Source organism: Molossus molossus, unplaced genomic scaffold (assembly GCF_014108415.1).
Source record: "Molossus molossus isolate mMolMol1 unplaced genomic scaffold, mMolMol1.p scaffold_m16_p_17, whole genome shotgun sequence".
Taxonomy (NCBI): domain Eukaryota; kingdom Metazoa; phylum Chordata; class Mammalia; order Chiroptera; family Molossidae; genus Molossus; species Molossus molossus.
Window position 1 is genome coordinate 52,888,813 of NW_023425352.1, and position 21,806 is coordinate 52,910,618.

The 21,806-nt window shown below is 54.5% G+C and overlaps 1 protein-coding gene across 5 annotated transcripts in view; it reads left to right on the top strand.

The window, feature by feature from the left end:
• The first annotated feature begins 4,060 nt into the window (after positions 1-4,060).
• CHST3 (carbohydrate sulfotransferase 3) overlaps positions 4,061-21,806 on the top strand; it is a 38,666-nt gene continuing 20,920 nt past the window's right edge. For 3 of the 5 annotated variants that reach the window (XR_004960050.1, XM_036265868.1, XM_036265869.1), the window contains exon 1: positions 19,579-19,943. The gene's annotated coding sequence lies outside the window, so the exon portion shown is untranslated. Of the gene's footprint in view, positions 4,146-18,934; positions 18,959-19,578; positions 19,944-21,806 lie in introns of those variants that run through there. The other 2 variants (XM_036265870.1, XM_036265871.1) reach the window with 2 other exon arrangements.

The window sequence follows — 21,806 nt, forward strand, 5'->3', positions numbered from 1 at the left end:
TCAGCCTGCAGACCAGAGAGGCCTGGGTTCAGTTCCGGCTAAGGCCATGTACCTCAGTTGCAGTTTGTCCCCGGCCCTGGTTGGGGTCGTGTGGGTGGCAACCAGTAGATGTCTCTCTCTCTCACATTGATGTTTCTCTCTCTCTCTTCCCCCCTCTCTCCATCCCGCTCTATCTGAAGATAAATGCAAAAATGTCCTCAGGTGAGGATAAAATATATATATATATTTCAGTTCCAAGGTCCAGTTCAGGATTACTCATTGCATTTAGTGGTTATCTTAGTTACATGTGGCTGTATAACAAGTCACCCCAAAACTTAGTGGTTTAATCCAGATGTGGCTGAGCTGGGCTCTTTGACTCAGGGTCCTTCGGCTGCACTCCAGATGTCGGCCAGGGTGACAGTGATCTCAAGGTGCGACAGGGGCAGGTCTGCGTCCAGGCTCACTCCGTGATTGCTGGCAGGAGTCGGGTCATTGCAGACTGTTGGCCTGAAGCCCTCCGTTTTCGCTGCTGGTTGGCCAGAGTTCTCCCTCTCTCAGTTCCTTGAAGCATGGGCCTCTCCATAGGGCAGCTCATAATTTGGCATCATCCGTTCAAGAGAGCTAAGAAGAGCCAGAGAGAGAATGCTAGGAAGTCAGGCCTCATCATCTTTTGTAACCTAAAACAGAGGCTTTTGTAATCTCAGAAGTGATATCCCATCACCTTTGCTGTATTCTATTCATTAAAAGCAGTCACTGGATCCAGGGACTCTCAAGGGGAGGGGACTGCACAAGGATGTGAACACCAGAAGACAGGGTATCATTCAGAACCCTGTTGTCTCTTTAGTTTCTTCTAATCTGAAATGATTCTGTAAGACTTTTTCTTTGCCTTTCGTGTCTGAGACATGTTAGATATTTCAGGCTAATTGTTCTGTAAACTTCCCTCAGTTTGAGATTGTGTGATGAGTCCTCATGACTCGATCCAGGTGATGTATTTTTGGACAGGAATACTTCATACTCAACGTCATGTTCTTCTCAGCAGCTCACATCGGGACACACATGATGTCCGCGTGTCCTGTTCCCAGCGACTTTAACCTGGATTGCTTGGTTACAATGGTGCTCAGGCCCCCACTTCTAACCACTCTGTAATTCTGCCTCTGGCCTGGAAAGTTCTTTCAACTTTTCAAACAGAGTAAAAATAAAACAAAAGAACACTGAAACCAATTCTCTTGGCAGAGCAATTCTGGGAAGAAGTTGAACCTAGAAACTATTTTAGGATAAAAATCCCCAGTGTCTTGAATCAGACCTTCACCCCTATACTTCTCATCTGCACCCAAAATTCTCTCACTGGAGGCCCGAGTATTGGCTGTCATGCCAGCCTGAGGCTGGGAGAACAATACCCTTTCACACTCCTCACCCTCACCTCCCCCTCCCCTCCTCTCCCCTCCTCCCCTCCCCCTCTCCTTCCCCTCCCCCCTCTCCTTCCCCTCCTTCCCCTCTTCTCCCTCCTCCTCCTCCTTCTCCTTTTTTTGTTAATCCTCACCTGAGGATATTTTTTCCATTGAGTTTTTTTAAAGAGAGAGTGGAAGGGAGGGAGGGAAGAAGAGAGAGGGACTGGGAAACATGGATGTGAGAGACACACATGGATTGGTTGCCTCCTGCACACACCCAGACTAGGGCAGGGGGTTGAACCTGCAACCCAGGTACATGCCCTGGACCGGGAATCAAACCCTCGACCCTTTGGTGCACAGGCCAACGCTCTAACCACTGAGCCACAGCAGCCAGGGCCACCCTTGCTTTTTTCAGTTACTTCACCTAGAAAGCCCTGTCTCATCTCTACCTTCTGTTTCCTTTCTACCTGCAGGACTCGGTTCATCTTTTAAGCTCTGGCCTGGGGTCCTCAGCTCCAGGAATAAGGCTGCCGTGACCCACAATTCCAGGGGCAGTCACATCACATTCCATGTGTCTGGTGACCCTAGAGCTGGGCAAGCCTGTGGTCTTGTTCTGGAGAAACCTCCCACCCCCAGCCCAGCCTCACCTCAATCAACACATTGATCACTAGTATTTACTGAGATACAGCTTTGTCTTCTCTTGACAGACGATGGGACTAAGGCTTGTTTACCTCTGTGGGCCCTGGTTTTCAGTGTGCTCAACAAGCACTGGGTGAATACAGGAATTTCCCAGGGACCACCAGTGCTCCCTCCCCACCAGTAGCAGAGCCCCAGTCTCTGGCGGCGACACAGTTCTGGGTTCCGGCCTTTGCAAGCGCTGAGGTGCATCACGAAGTTCTGGCGATGAAATCCAAGGCTCCCTGTGCTCCACAGGAAGGCCTCCCCCCAAAGGCCAGCTGGCGCGGTTACATGTAGTTTCATGACAGATTTGTGAGGCTGAGATGGAGGCCTTCCCTTCTGAGAAGAGGTGATGGAGGCTGGAGAAACCCCTGCGTCAAGATACCTGCTCTGAAAACCAGCTGGAAAGCATGCAGGCTAATCCCAGGGCGGAGGCCCACCCCTTTCAGAAGGCCTGAGGCCAGCCAGGAGAGGCGGAGAGAGGGGTTCGGGAAGCTGAGCGTAGGTCCACATTCTCACCAAAAGTCCGGCTCCCTATAGCATGTCACAGAACTGTTACTAATAGAATTGAAATACACAGTCAGGTTTCTCTGCTAAAAGAGACACCAAGGTGTCACCTCAGTCTAGAGCACTTGGCCCTCCAGCCCCCAGCCTGGCGGGTGCTTGGGCTGGTCTGACCTCTGAGTGAACAGGGATCTCTGACTTTGCCCACCTGTGAGGACCCTCTGCGGGGAAGGCTGGGGGCTCAATCATACTTGGGTTTCTCATCAACAAATGTGGAGAATGACAGAGGGAGGCCCAAGTACAGATGTTGAGGTTTGTGCTATTTTGGATTTTCCTATTTCTCCTTTACAGAAAATGACTTATTGTGTCTAAATCCTATTAAATGCCAGGGCCAAAGGTCTTAGAAAGACCTGGATTACTGGCTCGTGCCTAAGTGTTGGTAAGACCCAAAGGAAAAGCCTCACCAGCTTGAATCAAAGCCTGGAGGCACAGGCATCACCAGGATTCCGACAAGTAGAAGGGAGGCTCGGTTTGCGTGCCAGTTCTGAGCCTTTTACCATGCTCCTGGTGAAGTTAGCCTGGCACCCCAGAGCCGGCGCGGCCCAGCTGGGCACCGGCCCACGCAGGGGAGGCGACCGGGCCCTCACTCCTCCAGCAGCCCCAGCCAGAGGCGCCAGCTGCCCGAAGGATTTGAAGATAACACGAAGCGGCTCCAGCTGGCCCGCGTGGACCCTACTTCCTTCTCACTTCTCGGTGTCAGAGAAGGGGTGTTATGGTCTTTGGAAGCCTGAGGGACGTCATCTGACCCTCCTGCACCCCCGCCCCCTTCCCCAGGCAGAGATGGTGGAGAACCCGCGCAGCCAGAAGGGTCTCTCTGAGAAGGGAAACCACCAAGATCTCCACGCCGCCTCTCCCCCACCCACCCACCCACCCAGGCCCAGGAGCTCCTCCCAGCCTCTCTGGGAGGGGGTGGGAGATCCGAGAGGCCCCAAGCGAGTCCCCCGGGAGAGGCGGGCCGAGGGGCAGCGCCCGGAACAAAGGCCCATAGAGGGGTCCCGGCGAGCAAGGCTCCCCGGGGGCGGGGGCGGACCCCTCCCCACTCAGCTCCTCCCTCTCCTCCCCTTCTTCCACCCGGAGGCCCGGCCGGCACGCAGCCCGGGCTTCGCCAAGTTCGCCAACGGTTCCCAAGTTGTCGGCTCGCAGGGGTGGGAGCTGGGTGGGGTGAGGAAGAGGAGGAGGAGGAGGAGGGCTCCCTGGGCTCCTTGGACGCGGTTCAGGAATCCGCCGCCGCTCGCCGCTCGCCCGCTCGGGCCCGAGCCGGGAGGACGCCAGGCAGCGCCGCTCACTCGCTCACTCGCTGGGCAGGACGGCGCCCGCCTGGCGCCTCTTCTCGCCCGGCGTGCGAACCGGCGGGGCCCGGCCGCACCGCCCGCCCCCCCGCCCCGCCGCCTGCCCCGGGGGGGGGCGCAGAGCCGGGGCCCCGAGGGAGCTGGCTCCGCTGAGACCAGGGCAACGTTACGAGCGGATGCTGCGGGCGCCGGACCCCAGCCGCGGAGAGTCGGGTCCGCCCCCGCCGGAGGAGGCTCGGCGGCTGGGGTAAGTAGGGAACGGAGTCCGGGGACCGCCTCCGGGGCCCCGGGGAAGCCGCCCGGCCGTGCGCCCCCCGCCTTCCCCGTCCGGGCGCGCGCGCCAAACTTTGGAGGAGAGGGGGCGAAATGCAGGGTGGGAGGGGGGCTCCCGGCTCGGGGAAAACTCCACGCAGGCATCCACAGTCGCCACACCCACTGCACCCTGATGCACAGCTGCCAGGTACACACAGCTCCTCTCCACTCAACCCACAGACACCGCACACGCTCTGAGCGGCGCCACACCGGCAGGCACACTCCGCGGACCGAAATGTACAATTCCGGGAGCGTGGCAGCTTGGATCTTCAGACCTAGCGTGTCCTCCTGGCCTCACGTAAACCCACGGTCTTTGTCTGCGCCCCTGCGGCCCCCCGCTACGGAGCCCCCCAAAAGCGACGGGCATGGGAGGGGTTGTCTTGTCTTTGAAAAGTCGTGGCCAGAACCCCGAGGCCGGGAAGGGTGGAGGGGAAAGCAGACATTGCGGTCCGTTCTCGGGGTTCATCAGGAGGGAGGCTGGTGTGGAAACTCGGTGTCTGAGTGATGTGTCTGGGTGTACACAGCCCTTCCGGAGGCGAGGCCAGGAGGAAGGAGGGAGTGATTCATAAACTCAGACCTGGCGTGCTGGGGTCTGTGAGCAGAGTGAAAAGGCTGGCAGGACGGTGCTGAGCTGGACAGCTGGGCGGTGGAAGTGACAGGCCAGCGAAGGAAGCACAGACCCTTCTTCCCCCAGCGGATGTGCTTCCTCGGAGGGACTTTCCTCGGGGACCGACCGAGGAGACTTCCAGGCCTACGTGTGGAAGCGTAAAAGCGAGTGGGGGGTGTTTAAGGTTCCAAGGTCACGGAGAAACCGGAGTGGTCCTGAAGCCTTATTTATTTTCATTGCACCTGAAGTTGTGTTTGTTTTCAGAAGTCCTGGTGTCCTGAGGCCCCAGGGTGTTTTAAGGATTGGCCTGGACCTAGCACAGTGCCTGGCACATAGTGGGTACTCAATAAATTGTTGTTTGACAAATAACAACAGCAATAATTAGTATATGTTAAGGACTCACTATGAGCCAAGCCTGGTGGCCTTGGCTGGGTTGGAAGTGGCTTTCTGCAGAAGAGGGGGTCCTGAGTGCTTCCAGGGAGCCCTGCCTGATCTGTATGTGAAAGTGGCCCAAGGAACTTGTTCCACTGTGCCCTGTGGGCTGGCATCAGGGACTTGAGTTTCATCATTGGCATCTGCTTCCTTAAGAGGGGCCTCAGGAAAGTCTTCATTTCTGCAGCTGGCTAACCTGGGGGTGGTATGGCGTGTTTCTTCCAGGCTTCTACTGGCCATGTTGGAGATGGGTCTGTGTCCTCCAGCAGGGGCTTGGCTCCATGGTGGCAGCAGGTGGAGGGGCAGTCTCAGTCCCTGAACTGAGCATTGAGTGGGTGCCTCCAGGCCAGCTGGCATGAACTTCCCAGAAGAGCAACAACATCTCATGTTTCTGGAACTGTGATTGCAAGTCTTGGGAATGATTCCCTACTGGCACGGGATTGAGAGTATCAAGGATGTGGGGCAATTGCAAAGAACAGTGTCATTCCCCACCCCTGTCCCTTTGCGACTAGGTTCAGTGTGCAATTCAAACTTCTAAACGGTCTTAATGCTGAAATTAGCAAAGTATGTGGGCAGCCCCAGGACTTTGGCCCCAGATGAGAAAGGGAGTGATCTGGGCTTGGCCACCCCCAATTTCAGGTGGGACACTGCAACCGGTCCCTTCCCAACATCACCTTTCCAAACCTTAATTACATCTTCTGTGAATCAAGTGCTCTACATAACTTTTCTTGTTAAGTAAGCCCTTGCATACCTATGAGGTTAGCATTTTATCACTACCTTAGAGATTAGATAACTGAGGCTCAGAAAAGTTCAGTACTGTAACTTTTTCAAGTTCGCACACCTGGTGAGGGACAAAGCCAGGGTTTGAACCAAGGCAGTCTGACTCTGGACACATGCTCTCTCCACCATGCCAGTCTGTTTCTAAGTCCCTACTGGTTCTCCATGGCAACAAGCAAGCAACAGTGATGCACTTACCAACACGGTCCTGGGGCCTCTGGCTGCAGTCCTGATTTTCCACACACTCTGCCCAGCCTGGGTTGCCGTGGGCCATGGGAATCAAATGGCACCAGCACCAGGCTGCTAGAGCTTTCCGTGTGGGTCCAGAGTCAGGAGAATGTGGGGGCTTAGGAATGATTTCAGAGAGATGTTGCAGTAATTCCAGTGAGTGGTGACTCGTGGCTGATCTGAGAAGTGGGACAGAGTGTTTTGGGAGAAACTGTCGGGTAAACGTCCTCCAATGGATTACTATATTCCTTTCCCTCTTGACCCTCGCTAGGATAGAAACCCATTACACAGGGAAGTCAGCCCTCGCCCGCCACGTCCTGGGTCACTCCCATGGTAAATATAAAGGATGTGTCGTGGCTGTCCTCACCTCCACACCAGTGCCCCGGAGAGCTGGACTCCTCTAAGGAGTCTGATCCTCAGGAGAGCCGGGGCAGCGGGGGTCGGGGTGGGGGGTGATACCCACATGGCTCTCCTGGTCCCCAGGTTATGCTTTCCCACACAGACCCCACAGAGGGGCAGCGGTTACTGTCTCCACTTAACAGCTGAGGAAATGAGGCTCCGAGAGGTGCAGCGGACGCCCAAGATCCCAAGGCTAGGGGTCTGCAGCCATGCTGCCTTCAGGACAGCCCTGCAGGCCCTTAGGGCAGCCATGTTTTCAGTCCGGTTGGTGTTCTGTACCCCCGAAGGGCTGAGAGGGCTTACCCCTGTTGGGACAGAGTCCTCACTGTCCGGCTGACCCCCACCTCTGCCCCCAAAGCCTCTGATGCAGGTTTCCATAGTCAGGGCAAAGTGGCAACCGGAAACAAGGAGCCCTGCCCAGCGGCCCCAGGAAGCCCACCGCGTGCCAGCCGAGAGCCTTCGCGGTGCCCAGTGCCCGCGCTGTCCGGGGCAAGAGACTGGGTGTGGGGAGAGCTGTCCTACCCGAGGGACACAGGCTTCCCATCTTTGTACCCCTCCCATCTTTGTGCCCCTGGCTCCGTCCCAGGGCCTGACACATGGAAGTACTTGGGAACGTTGACGGATAATTGGTGAAGGCCAGGGACAGGCTATGAGTCCCTCTGCCGAGAAGTCGCAGAGCAGGGGGGCCAGGGGACCTTAGTCGTGAGGAAACATTCTGAGAAGTCTCTGCCTTCATGAAGTCACACAGGAGAAAAGGAAACAGCTCTCCTTTTTATTCCTTAAACAGAAATACGGTCCTTTTTTCTTCTCGGACGCTGAACAAAAAATAAAATGCTGCTCATCCTGCCCTGAGCGTGTGGGTTCCACAGCCGGGTGCGAGGTGGCCCCTGGCCGACCGGACAGCTTGTTCTGTGCTTGACGGGAGACCCCACCTCCAGTACCTCAAATCTGGCTGGCTGCTCCTGCACCCCTACAGCCCCACACTCCCCAGTGTGAAGAGGTTCAGGCAGGCCACAGGAGCCCTGACCCAGTGACTTCATGTCTCCCCCTCCCCCTCTAGGCCTCCCCCTCCCCACCCTTCTGCCCACCAAGATGGCATGTGTTGAGGGACTGCGGGATTTTCTGGGCCCTGGGAAATTTATCACTGGGGTTCCCGAGGACTCTCTGAAAAGGATTTGGAAGAAAAGTGTGGAACGTAAATAAGCCAGCTCCCAGCTCAGCCTCTCCTGAATGCCACAAGTAAACAGCCATCCCAGAAGCCAGCCTGGAAGCTCTGTTTTGGCCTCCCAGGCCCTGGTTACACCTGGCTCACTGGCTGCCTTCTCCAGCTCCCTCCTCCCTGCTCCTCCTCGTCCAGCCCCTCCTCCTTGCCTTTGGGAGCTTCAAAAGTCCGGAGCACACCCGCCATTGGGCTGTCCGGTGCTGCGGGATGCTGGCTGGCAAGCTGGTGGCTGGGCAGGAGGAGCATGTGGGCGAAAAGACCACTGGCCCCCGGGGTTGCAGCTCGGTCCTGCTTCATCTGAGTAAGTCTCCCAGCCTCACCTGCTCAGCCAGGCAGAGGGTGGTCTCTGGGTTAGGGAGTCTGACTTTGATGATGGAGAATGGTAGGGGCTTTCTCAAGTCTTGTGACATCTGAGAGCTTTGCGTCTTAAATGTCTGTTTAGAGTAAACGGACCCAAGCTCGTTTCCCTTGCTGTGTCCCTCCACGGTGGGGTTCGCATGGGAAGGAACCCTCAAAAGCCGTACATTGACACTGTAGGGCTTCCTGGACTAACTAGAATGTCAAGGTTCTTTGCTTTTCCCCAAGTCCTATCGGCTGAGGCCCTGTCAGCGTAGGGTGCTGGTGGTGTGTCTGTGGGACGAGAGGCAAATTTGTGATTACGTAGTAACGTCAATTAATTCAGTTGGCCCATTCTAGAACCGAGAACCCAGCGAACCAGGGCTCTGGGGTGGGGGCACTTCCCTGGAGGGGGTGGCAACTGAGGGCCCCCCTGAGACCCAGGGAGTGGCTGAGGGGCCTTCCCATGAAGTGTGGCTATGCCAAGCAACGGAAACCTCTGGGATCTGGGGAGTGGGCACTGCCGGAGGGCTCTGGGTACTGCCTCCGGTGGGGAGTCACTTGGTCCTGCTGCTGCAGGCTGCTAAGAGGGGACTTAGGGGTGAGCCCCATAGCTTGCAGCCTTGGTGGGAGAGAGGCTGCACACCCCCATGCTCACACACCTTGTCATGGGCTGAAATACACACACAGATAAACAAACACGGGGACACACTTATTCCGTAATGCAAATTATGTGGTGATTAAGAGCCCGCATGCTGAAGCCTGAATGCCCACGGGGCTGCTTAGTAGCCATGTAACCGTGGGCAAGCTACTCAACCTCTCTGGGCCTAAGTCTCCTAACTGGTAGGAGGGGGATGGTCATAGGTCACAGGTCATAGGGCTGTAAATGAATTAATTCCTATGAGGAGTTTAGAAATGGGCCTGTACGTCGTGAGAGCTAGGCTTCCAAAGAAAGGTATTTGCTAAGAAGGCTCCCCAGCCTAGCCGGTCGGAACGCCCTGCACGTTGGTCTGCCTTCCATCCGCCCTGTGTGGCCTGCCTGTTCGCACACGCCATGTCCCTGCCTGTGCCTGTGAGCCCACACAGCTACCTGAGGTATTTGGCCCTGGGCCTCTCCTGAGCTGTCCTCTTCCCCCTTCCTTTCCAGCTGCCTCACCATCTGCAGGGTTCTGGAAAGTGCTAAAGTGTCTGAGCCAAAGCAGCGTTATCTGAGGAAGTATTTTGAAAACAAACGGGACCACCCCCTGGCTGAGGCTGCACTGACTTTCCGCAAAGACTTTCACAGCCCCGTCATGTGGGCAGCTGGGGCAGCAGGGAGCGGGGTGTGGAGGGGTGAGGGCCAGCTGGCTGTCCTCTGGGGAAGGCCCCATTGCTGCAGGGTTAAGGACAGATGTGCCCAAGATTAGAGTCTGAGACAGTCTTGAAGGGGAAGTCGCCTCTGACCACAAAGGTCAGGCACCTGTCATGATTTTATTTCGAGAGATTCTGTTTTTCTTTCCTTCACTGTTCCTCATTCTTCTGCATCTGATGCAGGTGCCTGTGTGTGTCGGGGATGGAGGGGTACACAGGAACTTGGTGATAACAGCTCACATGGGGCAGCACCAACCTTAGCACCTTTGAGCCTGTGCTCATTGAGTCTCCGAGGAAGTTCCTGGGGTAGGTGCCGCTGTCTCACCATTTTACAGCCGGGCACACAGAACCAGCCAGGCAGAGTGGGCTGCTGGCTTCCCACAGCTGGTGAGCACAAAGCCGGGCCGAGCCCCGCAGCCTGGCAGCCTGGCAGCCTGGCAGCCTGGCAGCCTGGCTCCGTCCGCGCCCTCACCCTGCTGTGCACCACCTGTGTCTGTCCTGCTGCGGCTGCAGCCCGAGCCGCCGGGCGTGCCACTGGCTCAGGCCAGGACGCTCTGGGGAGGCTGGCCTCAGGGGTAGCCACAGCCCCCGTGGGCACTGCAAGTGGATGTTTGAGCCTCGCCTTCCCCAGGCTGACCTGGGCCGGGCATGTCTGATGGTTCAGCCCCCTCTGTTGAAAGGCCAGCTCTGCTGATTGCTGCTTCCCCTTGGCAGTGACCTGGCCTCAGGAAGTGGCATAGATGGCAGCAGGAGGGATTTAAAGTAATAAGGAGGTACTGGCAGATTGGGGCTTCTGTCTTCCCCTAGGCCGGACCAGTAAGACAGAAATTGCACCCCAGAGTAAGCACTGAGCTGCTCGGACGCCTCAAGGCTGGGTCCCGCGATCTTCCCGGGAATGTCAGCCCCTGGCTTCATCTTTCACCAGCCCTCACCTTGTACCTGGTATTCCAGGTTTCAAACTGTCTCTTTCCCAGCCGCACATGCCTGCTCTCTGGAGCCTTTCCAGCAGCTGAGAACACTCTCTCCCACCTCCTTTCCGGTGGCCAGCTCCCATCACCCTCAGGCCTCACGTGGATGTCTCCTTCGGGAAGCCTACCCAGGTCAGCAGCCCTCCTCGTGGCCAGTGCTGGCCTCGTGGGCTGTACTCTCCACTGGGTGCGAGCTCTGAGAGGCCAGTGTCTGCCTTGTTGACCTGGCGGCCCTCGTGCTTAGCAAGCCCCGGGCACGGAGTGAGTGCGCACACCTGACTGGGGAGCGGAGTGATGGGTGTGATGTGGGCCTGGGATGAAGGCGGCACCGACCTGCCCCTCCAGGAGCCACTGGCCAGGCGGATAGGATGCACCTGCCGGGAGTGATCTGTGTCTGGGCAGAGGTGGTGGCAGTCGGGGTGAGTGGGAAGAGGCAGCTGACATGGACCAGAGGCCCTGTGTGGGACAGGGAAGGAATGGCAGATACCTCCTCACGGCCGTTACCCTGTGGGCACTGGCCTGAGAGCCTGAGGATGGGCCTGAAACCCTTCGAGGCGCCCCTGTGAATTAGGTGGACTGGGGTGTTTGCACTGTGTATGGACCCCACTACACCACCCCACCAGCAAGTGCTTCTTAGTCTTGTCCCCTCCATGGGCAGATAGCTGTTCAGCTTCTCCAGTGCTCAGCCCTGACCCCCAGGGCATGGAGGCCTCCCAAGGCTGAGTCCTATCCCCTGAGCAGAGGGAAGGAAGCCCACCTGGCAGGCTGCCTCCCTGGGGGTAGTTCCCGCTGCAGCCCTCACACTGTTCTTGCGGAATTAGTGGGGCCCCAAGTGCTGCACCCAACTCCACAACACCCAGGGAGCACACATGAAAGTGCCAGGCCCGGGCATCGGCTGTCCAGGTACTGCGTACCCACTCATGCCTGCCACTGTGCAGGCGGGCTGGGTAGCAGAAGGCACCTCCAGGCTGGAAGAAGAGAGGACACGGGCACAAATGACCACTTTCAAGTCCAACTGTGATGAGCCCACAAAGGTGGACATGAACAAGACTTGGGGAAGGCTTCATGGGGAACTGGGCATTCCCGTGCAGGAAGGGAACCTGGGCAAAAGCACAGGATGGGAACGTTCAGATCAAATGTAGGGATGGCGGGGAACCCAGTTGGACTGAACTGTAATTTGTAGGGAGCACGAAGGAGAGAGAGAGATGAGGCAGGACGGAGCTGTGATTACATAAGCAGATCCTAGAGCCAGGCTGCCTGCATGGAAACACTGCTCCTCACTTACTGGCAATATGACCATGACCAAGTTGCTTAACCTCTCTGTGCCTCAGTGTTCTCATCTGTAAAATGGAGATATTAATATGTCCACCACATGGGGTGATGGGAGAATAAAATGTGTTTCTATGTAAGTGTTTAGAGCAATGCCTGGCACCCAGTGAGCAACAGGAAGAGATATTATCTTTTTTCTTTTGTTAATGCAGCTAGAAAAGCAAATTGTGGTCAGATGGCAGAGGCCCTTGAATGTCATACTTTCCATTTGTTAAGCACCTGCTGTGTGCCAAATACTTTACAGACATTCTCACTAAGCCCCACACAACCTAGCAACGTTGTTAGCAATGTCTCCACTTTACAGATAAGGCTCAGAGAGGCAAGGTAACCACCACGGCCGCTCAGCCAGGAGCAGTCAGGGCAGTAATGAGCCCGGGTCGTCTGGTCTTCCCTCGGTGTGAAGATTGGACATGATCGAAGCAGCGTGGGGACGGGCCTTAGGCTGGGGTCGCAGCCAGCAGCAGAGCATGGACGCTGCAGCCATGGTCCCTGGGGCAGGGAGAGCAGGAGACAGCAGGAGAGATGTTGGGCAAGGCTGGAAGGCAAGGAGATGGGAGGCCTGAGATCGCAGCACACAGCTCACCGTTCAGAGCCCAGCAGCAAGCCACTGAGTCATTTCGGGAAACATGACATCACTGAGTCTCACTGTCTGCTGCCCACCTGCCAGTCTGCCCTCTGTGGTTCTGGTGACCTCGTGCCCAAAGTCCTGAAGGGCACCCTCACACCCCAGGTGGCGGGGCCAGGTCATCTCCCCAGCTTCCTGTCCTCGTTTTCTCCCCAACCTCTGTCTCCCACTTTCCCACCCTTCCCTCCCTACTTGGGGTCCCCACCCCACCCCCACTCATAAACCCAGATGAGGCAGGAGCTTCTGGAAGTCATAATGGGTATGAAGAGCTTCCACAGGGGCCTCCGTGCCAGGCCTCGGACTGGAATTCTGGGTGGGTAGGGCACGGCTCCGGAGACTCTGGTTGAGCTGTTAGAGTTGCTTTTCCATTGAGAATGGTGCCTGCTATTCTCTTGGAATCACCTTTAAAATGGAAAGCCTGGTTGAACTGTGTGCCCAGAACGATGCCAGCTCCCAGAGTCCTCTGCCTTTCTGGAAGGTACTGTTGAGTATCTGAGAGCCCTTTATGTACTAAGCTTGCTCAGGCTGAGTGATTTATTTGCATCCGTCTGATTGCATGAGGTAGCCCCAGTTTTCAGATGCCGACACTGAGGTTAGGTGACTTGTCGAAGGTCACAGCCAGAACTCAAACCCGCAGCCGTCCCACTGCAGATGTGTCTGTGCTCTTAGCCACTTCACAGATGAAGCCACCGAGCATCACTGGAGGTGGGGTGCACAGAATGTGTTCCTGCCAAATGGTGCGGTGCAGACAGGAAGTGCCAGGGCGGTTTCATCTCTGTGGTCACTTACCGGAGCTTCTTGGAGAGTACGGATCCATTTAGGAGGTGGCAGAGAATGCTCGGCTCCTTGGCCATGCAAACCCTGCTGACATGGCCTTTTGGGGTGAGACTCTCCCTCTGGAAGGAGCACAGGGGCTTAGGGGAGCCTGCCTGTTGTGGGTGGGCCAGCCCTGGCAAGGGAATGTGAGTCAAGTGAGGGGCTGAGCGCCAGCTTCCTCTGCCCAGTCTGTTGGCACAGGATGTCAGGCTGCCACAGCTGCTGCTATGACTCCCCTCCCTCTTGTGCCATCTGCCCTACAGCAGCCCAGAGGAGAGGCAGTGACCAGCCCTGCACCGAGTCCAGAGAGGGGCAGGCTTGTCCCCATTTTCCAGGTGAGGACACTGAGGCTTAGAGAGGTTTCCTGGCCTTCTGAACTCCCTGGACCAGAAAGGGGAGGAAGGAGACTCCAGTCTCCCTGCAGAGGGCGGAGTTAGCCTGCCCTCTGACCTTGAGCAGGGCAGGCTGGCTGCTCTCAGGCTCACATTTCTGATTCATTCTGCAGCTACCCAGTCCCTGGGTTGCAGGGCAAATGACCCTCTGGCGTGAAAGAAAAGCTCAGATTTCAACTGGGCCATGAGTCACCGTTTTTCCAAAAGCACTTCTGAAGCCATAGGGGCCTCCCCAGGCTTCAGGTTGGGGGTTGGGGGGCAGGTTTCTTCTCTGAGCCCCTGCCCAGTGCCAACCCCACCCTGGCCCTGTCAGTACCTGTCCCTGGAAGGGCAGAACCAAGGGCCTCTGTGAGGTCCCGGTGATTACCCAGTGGACAGGTGCCGACTCCCAGAGCCCTGAGGGTCTGCTGCCTTTGGGGGTCCCTCATCCCCTTTAAGGCCCAAGTCCCACATGGGCAGCACGCTTTCAGTTGCCCTCCCTAAGGACATCTGGCCGGTGGCTCCTCCTGACGTGGCCTGAGTCCCCAGGTCCCCTCCAGCCTTGGGCGTGGCCACCCCTCTCTCGGCAGGAGGGAGGGGACCCAGTCCAGTTGCTCCCCCCTCCTCGGTGCAGGCCCTGTCACTGCAGTAATCGTTTCTGGAGAGCTGTCGCTTTGCAGAGAAAGTAGACCAGTGGACGAGGGCGGTTTCGCTTCTCACGGCCCCAGGCGTCCTTTCTGGCTTTACCTCTGTCCACCTTCAGAGTCCTGTTGAAGTGACTGGTCCAGAATGAGAGTCTCACCTCAGAACTTCGCCTCTATATCTACACGTAGAAAACTAGTGCTTGCTTTTTTTATTTTATTAGTTTTGATTAAATTTTATAGCACATGCCCATGGTACGAAGTCAGGCAGGTACAAGAAGACGCATGGTAAAATCTCTTTCCCATGCCTGCCCAGACACCCTGGTTTCCCCACAAAGGAGCCAGCGTTATCAGTTTCTTGTGTGTAAGCTGCTTTTAAATTGTCCAGTTTTAAAACAATGAAAATCGTACTTATTGGGTTTCCTGTTCCACCACTAGTCAGACTGAGGCACAACCAGGAAAACAGCTCCCCAGCCCAGCTCTGCCCACGACTGCTCATGTGACCACTGCCTGGGATCCTTGCTAAGCGCTGCTCCCTCCCAGGCTACGCCCTCATCCCAGCCCCCACCCGCAGCACTCACTCTTGACTCCACTCACAGGACACAGGACACAACCAGCACCCTCACCCCTCACCCCCTGCCATCCCCGCAGGCCCAGCAGCCCAAGGGTAGCGTTCTCCAGGCTCCTGATTAACTCCGTGTTCCTGGCTGCTCCTTCCTCATTTCCCCTCCTGTCTGGCTGGGCAGGGGCCTGCAGCTAGGACCTGTGGGGTCGAGGCCTGGCCACGGTGATCTGACCAGGCCATGCCGCCTCTGGGCCAGAGGGCATGTTCCCCTCTGTGCTGCAGCTCACACAGGCAGGGTCCACCCTTCACTGCCATCCCTGAGCGTGACCTGAGGCCTCCCTTGCTCCCCTCTCCCCTCAGCAACTTCCTAGCATCTCTTCTGCATCCTTCCCTCCACCCTCCCTTCTTTCCTTCCCTGGCTATTTGGTTCTGTACAGCACACTGAACTCGGGTGCAAAGTGGACCGTGATAAGACGGCCCGAGGTAGAGAAACAAATAGCAGGAGGGCACCGTGCTTGATATTTGACATCAGCACACCCTGCCCGTCAGGTTCCTGCCTTGCACTCTGGCTGGGTGACCTTGGGCAGGTGGCTTAGCTTTTCGGAATCTCCCTGTCTCTGAATGGCGACAGAGAGGGCAGTGGTAAGTGTCCAGGCTGTGCACAAGGCTGGTGTGAGAACTGGAGGTGCAAAGGCTTTCTGAGGAGGAGAGGGTGACAGATGTATGGGGGGCTGGTGGTCCCCCCGGGAATTGGGTATGACGGTGGGGCTGGATCACGAGGGCTCTGGAGGGTGTGCCCTCAGCCTTGGCCAGACACGAATGGGGGTAAGGTGGCCCTTGGGATCGCCTTTCTTTTTCTGTATTTCCATACAAAGATAGACCCTCAGTTTTGTATTTTTTTTTAAGTTGTAACTTTATTGTTTATAATTATGATAGATGCTTAGTATGCAAAATTCAAGTAAAATGGACAAATACAGAGAAGAAAGCAACAAATTGCTCCTCAATCCCACCACCCAGATGTAGCGGGTCAGTCACTTGGTCCTCACACTTCTCTAGGTACATATGCATAGAAGAGGAAGCAGTAGAGCAGCGGTTCTCAACCTGTGGGTCGCGACCCCTTTGCGGGTCGAACGACCCCTTCACAGGGGTCGCCTGAGACCATGGGAACACACGTATTTCCGATGGTCTTAGGAACCGAGACACCGCTCCTCTACCGGTCTCCAGGGGGTCCGCCCACGTGCAAATACAACTGGAGGAGCTGTCTTAAAGGGTCTCGGCGTTAGGAGGGTTGAGAACCACTGCGGTAGAGGGTCAGCAGTTTAGAAATGTGGGGAAATGCACACTTTGGCCTCTCTCCAGGCCAGCACTGGAAAGGGGTGTCTGCCCCGGGAGCCCCCCATCTGTTCTCCGCCTCCGGGAGCGTTGTGTGGGGCGGAGAACTCACGCCACCGTCTTCCAAACCTCCCTATTCAGACAAGTGGAAAAGGGGAGCTGGTTGAAATTAGTCTGTTCTGGCTCAAGAACAGTGGCTTTCACTCTTTTTATTTTGTCCAGTAGAAACCTCGGACAGAGACACATAACTGAAATGAGTCGTATAAAACCCACACGTTCGCCCTGGCCGGTTTGGCTCAGCGGTTAGAGCGTTGGCCCGAGGACCAGAGAGTCCCGGTTCGGTTCCCGCCAAGGGCACGTACCTCAGTTGCAGTTCATCCCCGGCCCCAGTTGGGGCTGTGCAGGTGGCAACCAGTGAATGTGTCTCTCTCCCACTGACATTTCTCTCTGTCTCTTCTTCCCTTTCTCCCTCCTGCTCTATCTGAAGATAAATGCAAAAAAGTGTTCTCAGGACAATTTTAAAAAAACAAACAAACAGCCCTGGCCGGTTTGGCTCAGCGGTTAAAGCGTCGGCCTGCGGTCCGGAGAGACCCGGGTTCAGTTCCCGCTAAGGGCGCGTACCTCCGTTGCAGTTTGTCCCCGGCCCTGGTTGGTTGTGCAGGTGGCAATCACTCGATGTGTCCCTTTCACATCGATGTTTCTCTCTCTCTGTGTTCCTCCTCTCCCTCCCACTCTACCTGAACAAAAAAATGGAAAAATGTCCTCGGGTGAGGATGATAAAAACCAAAAAAAACAAAAACATACGTCCTCATTACGCATGATGTACTCTGCTGTTTTCTTTTCTACACAATTATGTTCTATTCCATTAACAAAACAAATACTTTCAACAATAAAGATAAATTTTAAAAAACAAAGCCTGTCGCACCTACCAAACCAATCACACAAGCTGAAGTTTGAAAAATATCCATAGACAGTGATTTCCAAACCTGGCCTGCATCAGACTCACCTCCCAAGCTCACTGCCCACCGGGATTCTGACTGAGGTCGGGGAGGGGCCAACAATGTGCATTTCTACCAAGTTCCCAAGCGCTGCTGCTGGCCCAGAACCCCGCGGTTAGATTACCCCTCTCCTAGAACGTTTTTTGAGGCAATGTACTCCTTTGGCAGAGACTACCAGAGGATTGCTTTATTCAACAGATGAGAATCACTCATGGCTAGCACAAGAAGTGTGGGTCTCTGACATTTTTGAGGAAACTGGCCAGGCACTGTCTTTGGGATCTTAAACCCCACCCTCCTACAATCCACCTCCCACTATTAATATCAAGTGTTGAATATAGAAAAGGTCTGCTAAGCAAAGGGACATTTATGCCCTGCCCTGGTTGAATTACCTGCCTCTTAAATCCCAAGCCCACAGAACATAAAACCCTCCCAGCCCTTTTGAAAACACTGTTCTTCTATAGGCAATGAAAGGTACCATTTACTATGTGAGTTTCACCTTTCTGGTTTTTTTAAAGGGAAGAAAGTGGGTCAAGCATGACCGCCCCATGAGGAAAGCTGCCCCCTGGCTCTGGCTGGGGTCTGGTGGGCTTCATCGGCTGCTTCTGGATTCCCAGCTTGAACTGGAGCTCTTCCTGGCATTGTAGCTGAGCGCCCACCTCAGCACCCTGGCCTCCCAGCCTGCTGACTGCTGCGCCTGGCCTATGTTCTAAGCTGCCTCTGCTCTTCCAACAGCTCCCACCACTAATCCCCCCTCGAAGCCTGGGCCCCCGTGGCCCCCTCCCCAGCCTTGCCGTCCTCCAGAAGCCAGGCCTCGGCTGGGAGCAGCCTCGGGAGGGGGAAGTGTTAAGTGGGCACAGAGCCCCTCTGTTCTGTTAACAATGGCCCCTTGATGACTGGATTCTGCCCAGTCGGCCCCCTTGACTGGACTTTGGGGAGGAGGAAGGACTCCAGCCCCCCAGGCAGCCATTTCTGGGTGTGAGGTTGATTCAGAGGCCTCAGCCTCTGTCTGCCCACAGAACCTCATTCTTCAAGCCCTGATGTAGCAGCGAAAGCCCTCTCACCCTCCCACCCCATCCCAGGGGCAGTTGGGGCCCCAGGAGTGATTCAGTTCGGTCTTATCCAACAGTCATCTATTGAAGAGCTGCTGGCCACTGAGGATGGTGCTAAGTAGCTGTGGGGAACAAGAATAACTGCTAACATGAATTCAGTGCTTGTAGCCAACCCACCCCTAGTGCTCTGCAGTCGCTAGGGGGCTTGTAAACATTCCAGTGCACAGACAGCCCGCCCTGGATCTCTGGGAGTGCACCCCAGGCACTGATACTTTGTACAAGATCTCAAAGTGACTCTCATGCCCAGCTGGAGTAAGCACCATGGGCCTCCTGCCGGTTAGGTTAGACGGTGCTAAGCGTTTACCTTGTAGCATCCCACTTCATGAGGTGGGTGCCTGTGAGGGGCTGAGTAATGGCCCCCCCAAAGATGTCCATGTATGAATCCCCTGTACCTGTAGAGATGGTACCTCACGTGGTAGAAGGGACTTTGCTGTGTGAGTAAGGATTTTGAGATAGGAAAATTATTCTGGATTATCCAGTGGGCCCAGTGTAATCATAAGGGTCCTTATAAGAAGGAGATTTACTACAGAGGAGGAGGTTAGAGTAACACATCAAGACAAAGACTCACCCGCTACTGCTGGCTTCGAAGACGAGGAAGGGGCCCGAGCCCTGGAGAGCAGGCAGCCTCTAGAAGTTGGAAAGGGTAAGGAAACCTAGAGCCTCTAGAAGAAACAGGCCTTGATTTTAGGCCAGAGAGACTGATCTTGGGCTCGGACTTCAGCCCTAGGAGAATAATACAGGGCTACTGGCCCTGTTCTACCGCCAAGGCGGTCACCTGGGACCACACAGCTGGTGAGCGGTAGAGTCAGAACAGGAAGAACCCAGGTGCACCTGACCCCGTAATCAGTGTTCTCACCACACTGCCCTCCTTTGCAGCCAGACAAGTGTAGGTTCACATTCCAGCCCTGCCACATTCCATCCGGTGTCCTTCACTAATGGTGGGGCCATTTGGCCAGAGGAAGGCTGTGGGGCAGGGAGAACAGGGTGTGGAGACCAGTTGGAAAGCGGCGGTGGGCCAGGTGGTCCCCAGGTGGAACGCCATGTGGAAGCGTCAGAACTTGATTCTGGAGGAATGGAGCCGCAGGATGCTGTCCTGGTCTCCGCCGCATTCACGGTGCTGTCTCAGGCATGCTCAGTTCCTGAGGTCTGGCCCACAAGCAGCCACCACGCAGAACCACAGATCTGGGACCAGGAGCAGCATTCTGCTCCTTGTTCCCCGCCGCCAGCGACAGCTACTTATCTGGGGCCGCCAGTGGGCTCCCACTCCCTGGGAGATGAGATATGTCCTGGTGTCTGCAACACATGTTTCTTTCAAGACTATCAAGAGCCTTGTATTTGGAGGAGTGTGAGACATGAAGAGGTCTAGAGAGTTGTCCAAAGTCACACAGCAAGTTGGTCACAGGGCTCTGTGGTCACAGTCCTGGTGCCTGGCCAGGACTCTGAGCTGCCCACTGTGCTCCCGTTTTTGCTAACTGCTTGCTCGGTGATACAGCATAGTGGTTGGATTCATGGACTCTGAGCCCGGCTGCCTGCATCCAAACCCCAGCTCTACCTGGCAACCAAGGACAAGCTGTTTGGGCTCTGCTTGCCTGAGATGGAGGTGGTGGTTATCATCTACTGTTATCTAGGTACCGCTGTGCCTTTCTCATAGGGTTGTTCAGAGGACTGAGTATGTATGTGTGTGAGGTGTTTGGAACAGTGCCTGGTTCAAGGACTCGCCAAATGAATTTACTTGTTGAATGTGAACTTTTATCATCTGTAGGGTCACTAGATATTTTCGCAAATGTTTTCACTTTTTTTTTTTTTTTGTAGCTCTGTTTTTATTTTTAATTATTTTTTTATAATTAATTAATTTATTTTTGTTACAGATGTTTCTCCTTTTCCCCCCACTGATTCCCCCCTCCCTTTCCCTCCCCGCCCTGCCCCCAGCTTTGTTGTCCATGTCCATTGTTCATGCACACATGCATATAAGTTCTGTGGTTTATCTCTCCCCCACCACCCCCTCTTCTGGGGATTGTCAGTCTGTACCCCACTTCCACGTCTCTGGGACTACCCCATTCCTCAGACTGTTATGTTCATTATATTCCACATATAAGTGAGATTGTATGATACTTGTCTTTCTCTGTCTGGCTTGCTTCGCTTAGTATAATACTTTCCAGGTCCCTCCATGTCATCTCAAAAGATAAGAGATCTTTCTTACAGCTGCATAGTACTCCATTGTGTATATGTATCACAGCTTTTTTATCCATTCATCTACTGATGGACATTTGGGCTGTTTCCAGATCTTAGCTATTGTAAATAGTGCTGCTACAAACATGGGGGTACATATATTCTTTCTGATTGGTATTTCAGGCTTCTTAGGGTATATTCCTAGAAGTGGGATCACTGGGTCAAATGGCAGTTCAATTTTTGATTTTTTGAGGTAACACCATATTGTTTTCCGTAGTGGCTGCACCAGTCTGCATTCCCACCAGCAGTGTACTAGAGTCCCCTTTTCTCCACACCCTCGCCAACACTTGTTTGATGATTTGTTGATGGTGACCATTCTGACAGGTGTGAGGTGATACCTCATTGTTGTTTTAATTTGCATCTCTCTGATGATTAGTGATGTTGAGCATGTCTTCATATGTCTCTTAGCCATTTGTAGGTCCTGTTTGGAGAGGTGTCTATTTAGGTCCTCTGCCCATTTTTTAATTGGGTTCTTTGTCTTCCTTTTGTTGAGTTGCATGAGCACTCTGTATATATTGTAAATTAACCCCTTATCTGATATATCATTGGCAGTTATGCTCTCCCATACAGTGGGTTGCCTTTCCATTTTGATGATTGTATCTTTTGCTGTGCAGAAGCTTTTGAGTTTGATGTAGTCCCATGTGTTCATTTTCTCCTTTGTTTCTGTTGCCTTAGGTGATGTATCAGTGAAAATTGTGCTGCGTATGATGTCTGAAATTTTGTGGCCTACAGTTTCTTCTAGGATTTTTATGGATTCATGAGTTACATTTAAGTCTTTTATCCACTTTGAGTTTATTCTTGTGTATGGTATAAGTTGATGGTCTAGTTTCATTTTTTTCATGCAGCTGTCCAATTTTCCCAACACCATTTATTAAAGAGGCTGTCTTTACTCCACTGTATGTTCTTGCCACCTTTGTCAAATATTAATTGAGCATATTGCCTTGGGTCCATTTCTGGGTTCTCTGTTCTGTTCCACTGGTCTATAAGCCTGTTCTTGTGCCAGTACCAAGCTGTTTTGATTACAGTGGCTTTGTAGTATAACCTGAAATCTGGTAATGTGATCCCTCCAACTTTGTTCTTTTTCAAGATTGCTGTGGCTATTCGAGGTCTTTGTTTGTTCCATATGAATTTTTGAAGTATTTGTTCTAGTTCTGTGAAGTATGTCGTTGGTATTTTGATGGGGATTGCATTGAATCTATAGATTGCTTTGGGTAGTATGGACATTTTAATGATGTTAATTCTTCCAATCCATGAACAAGGTA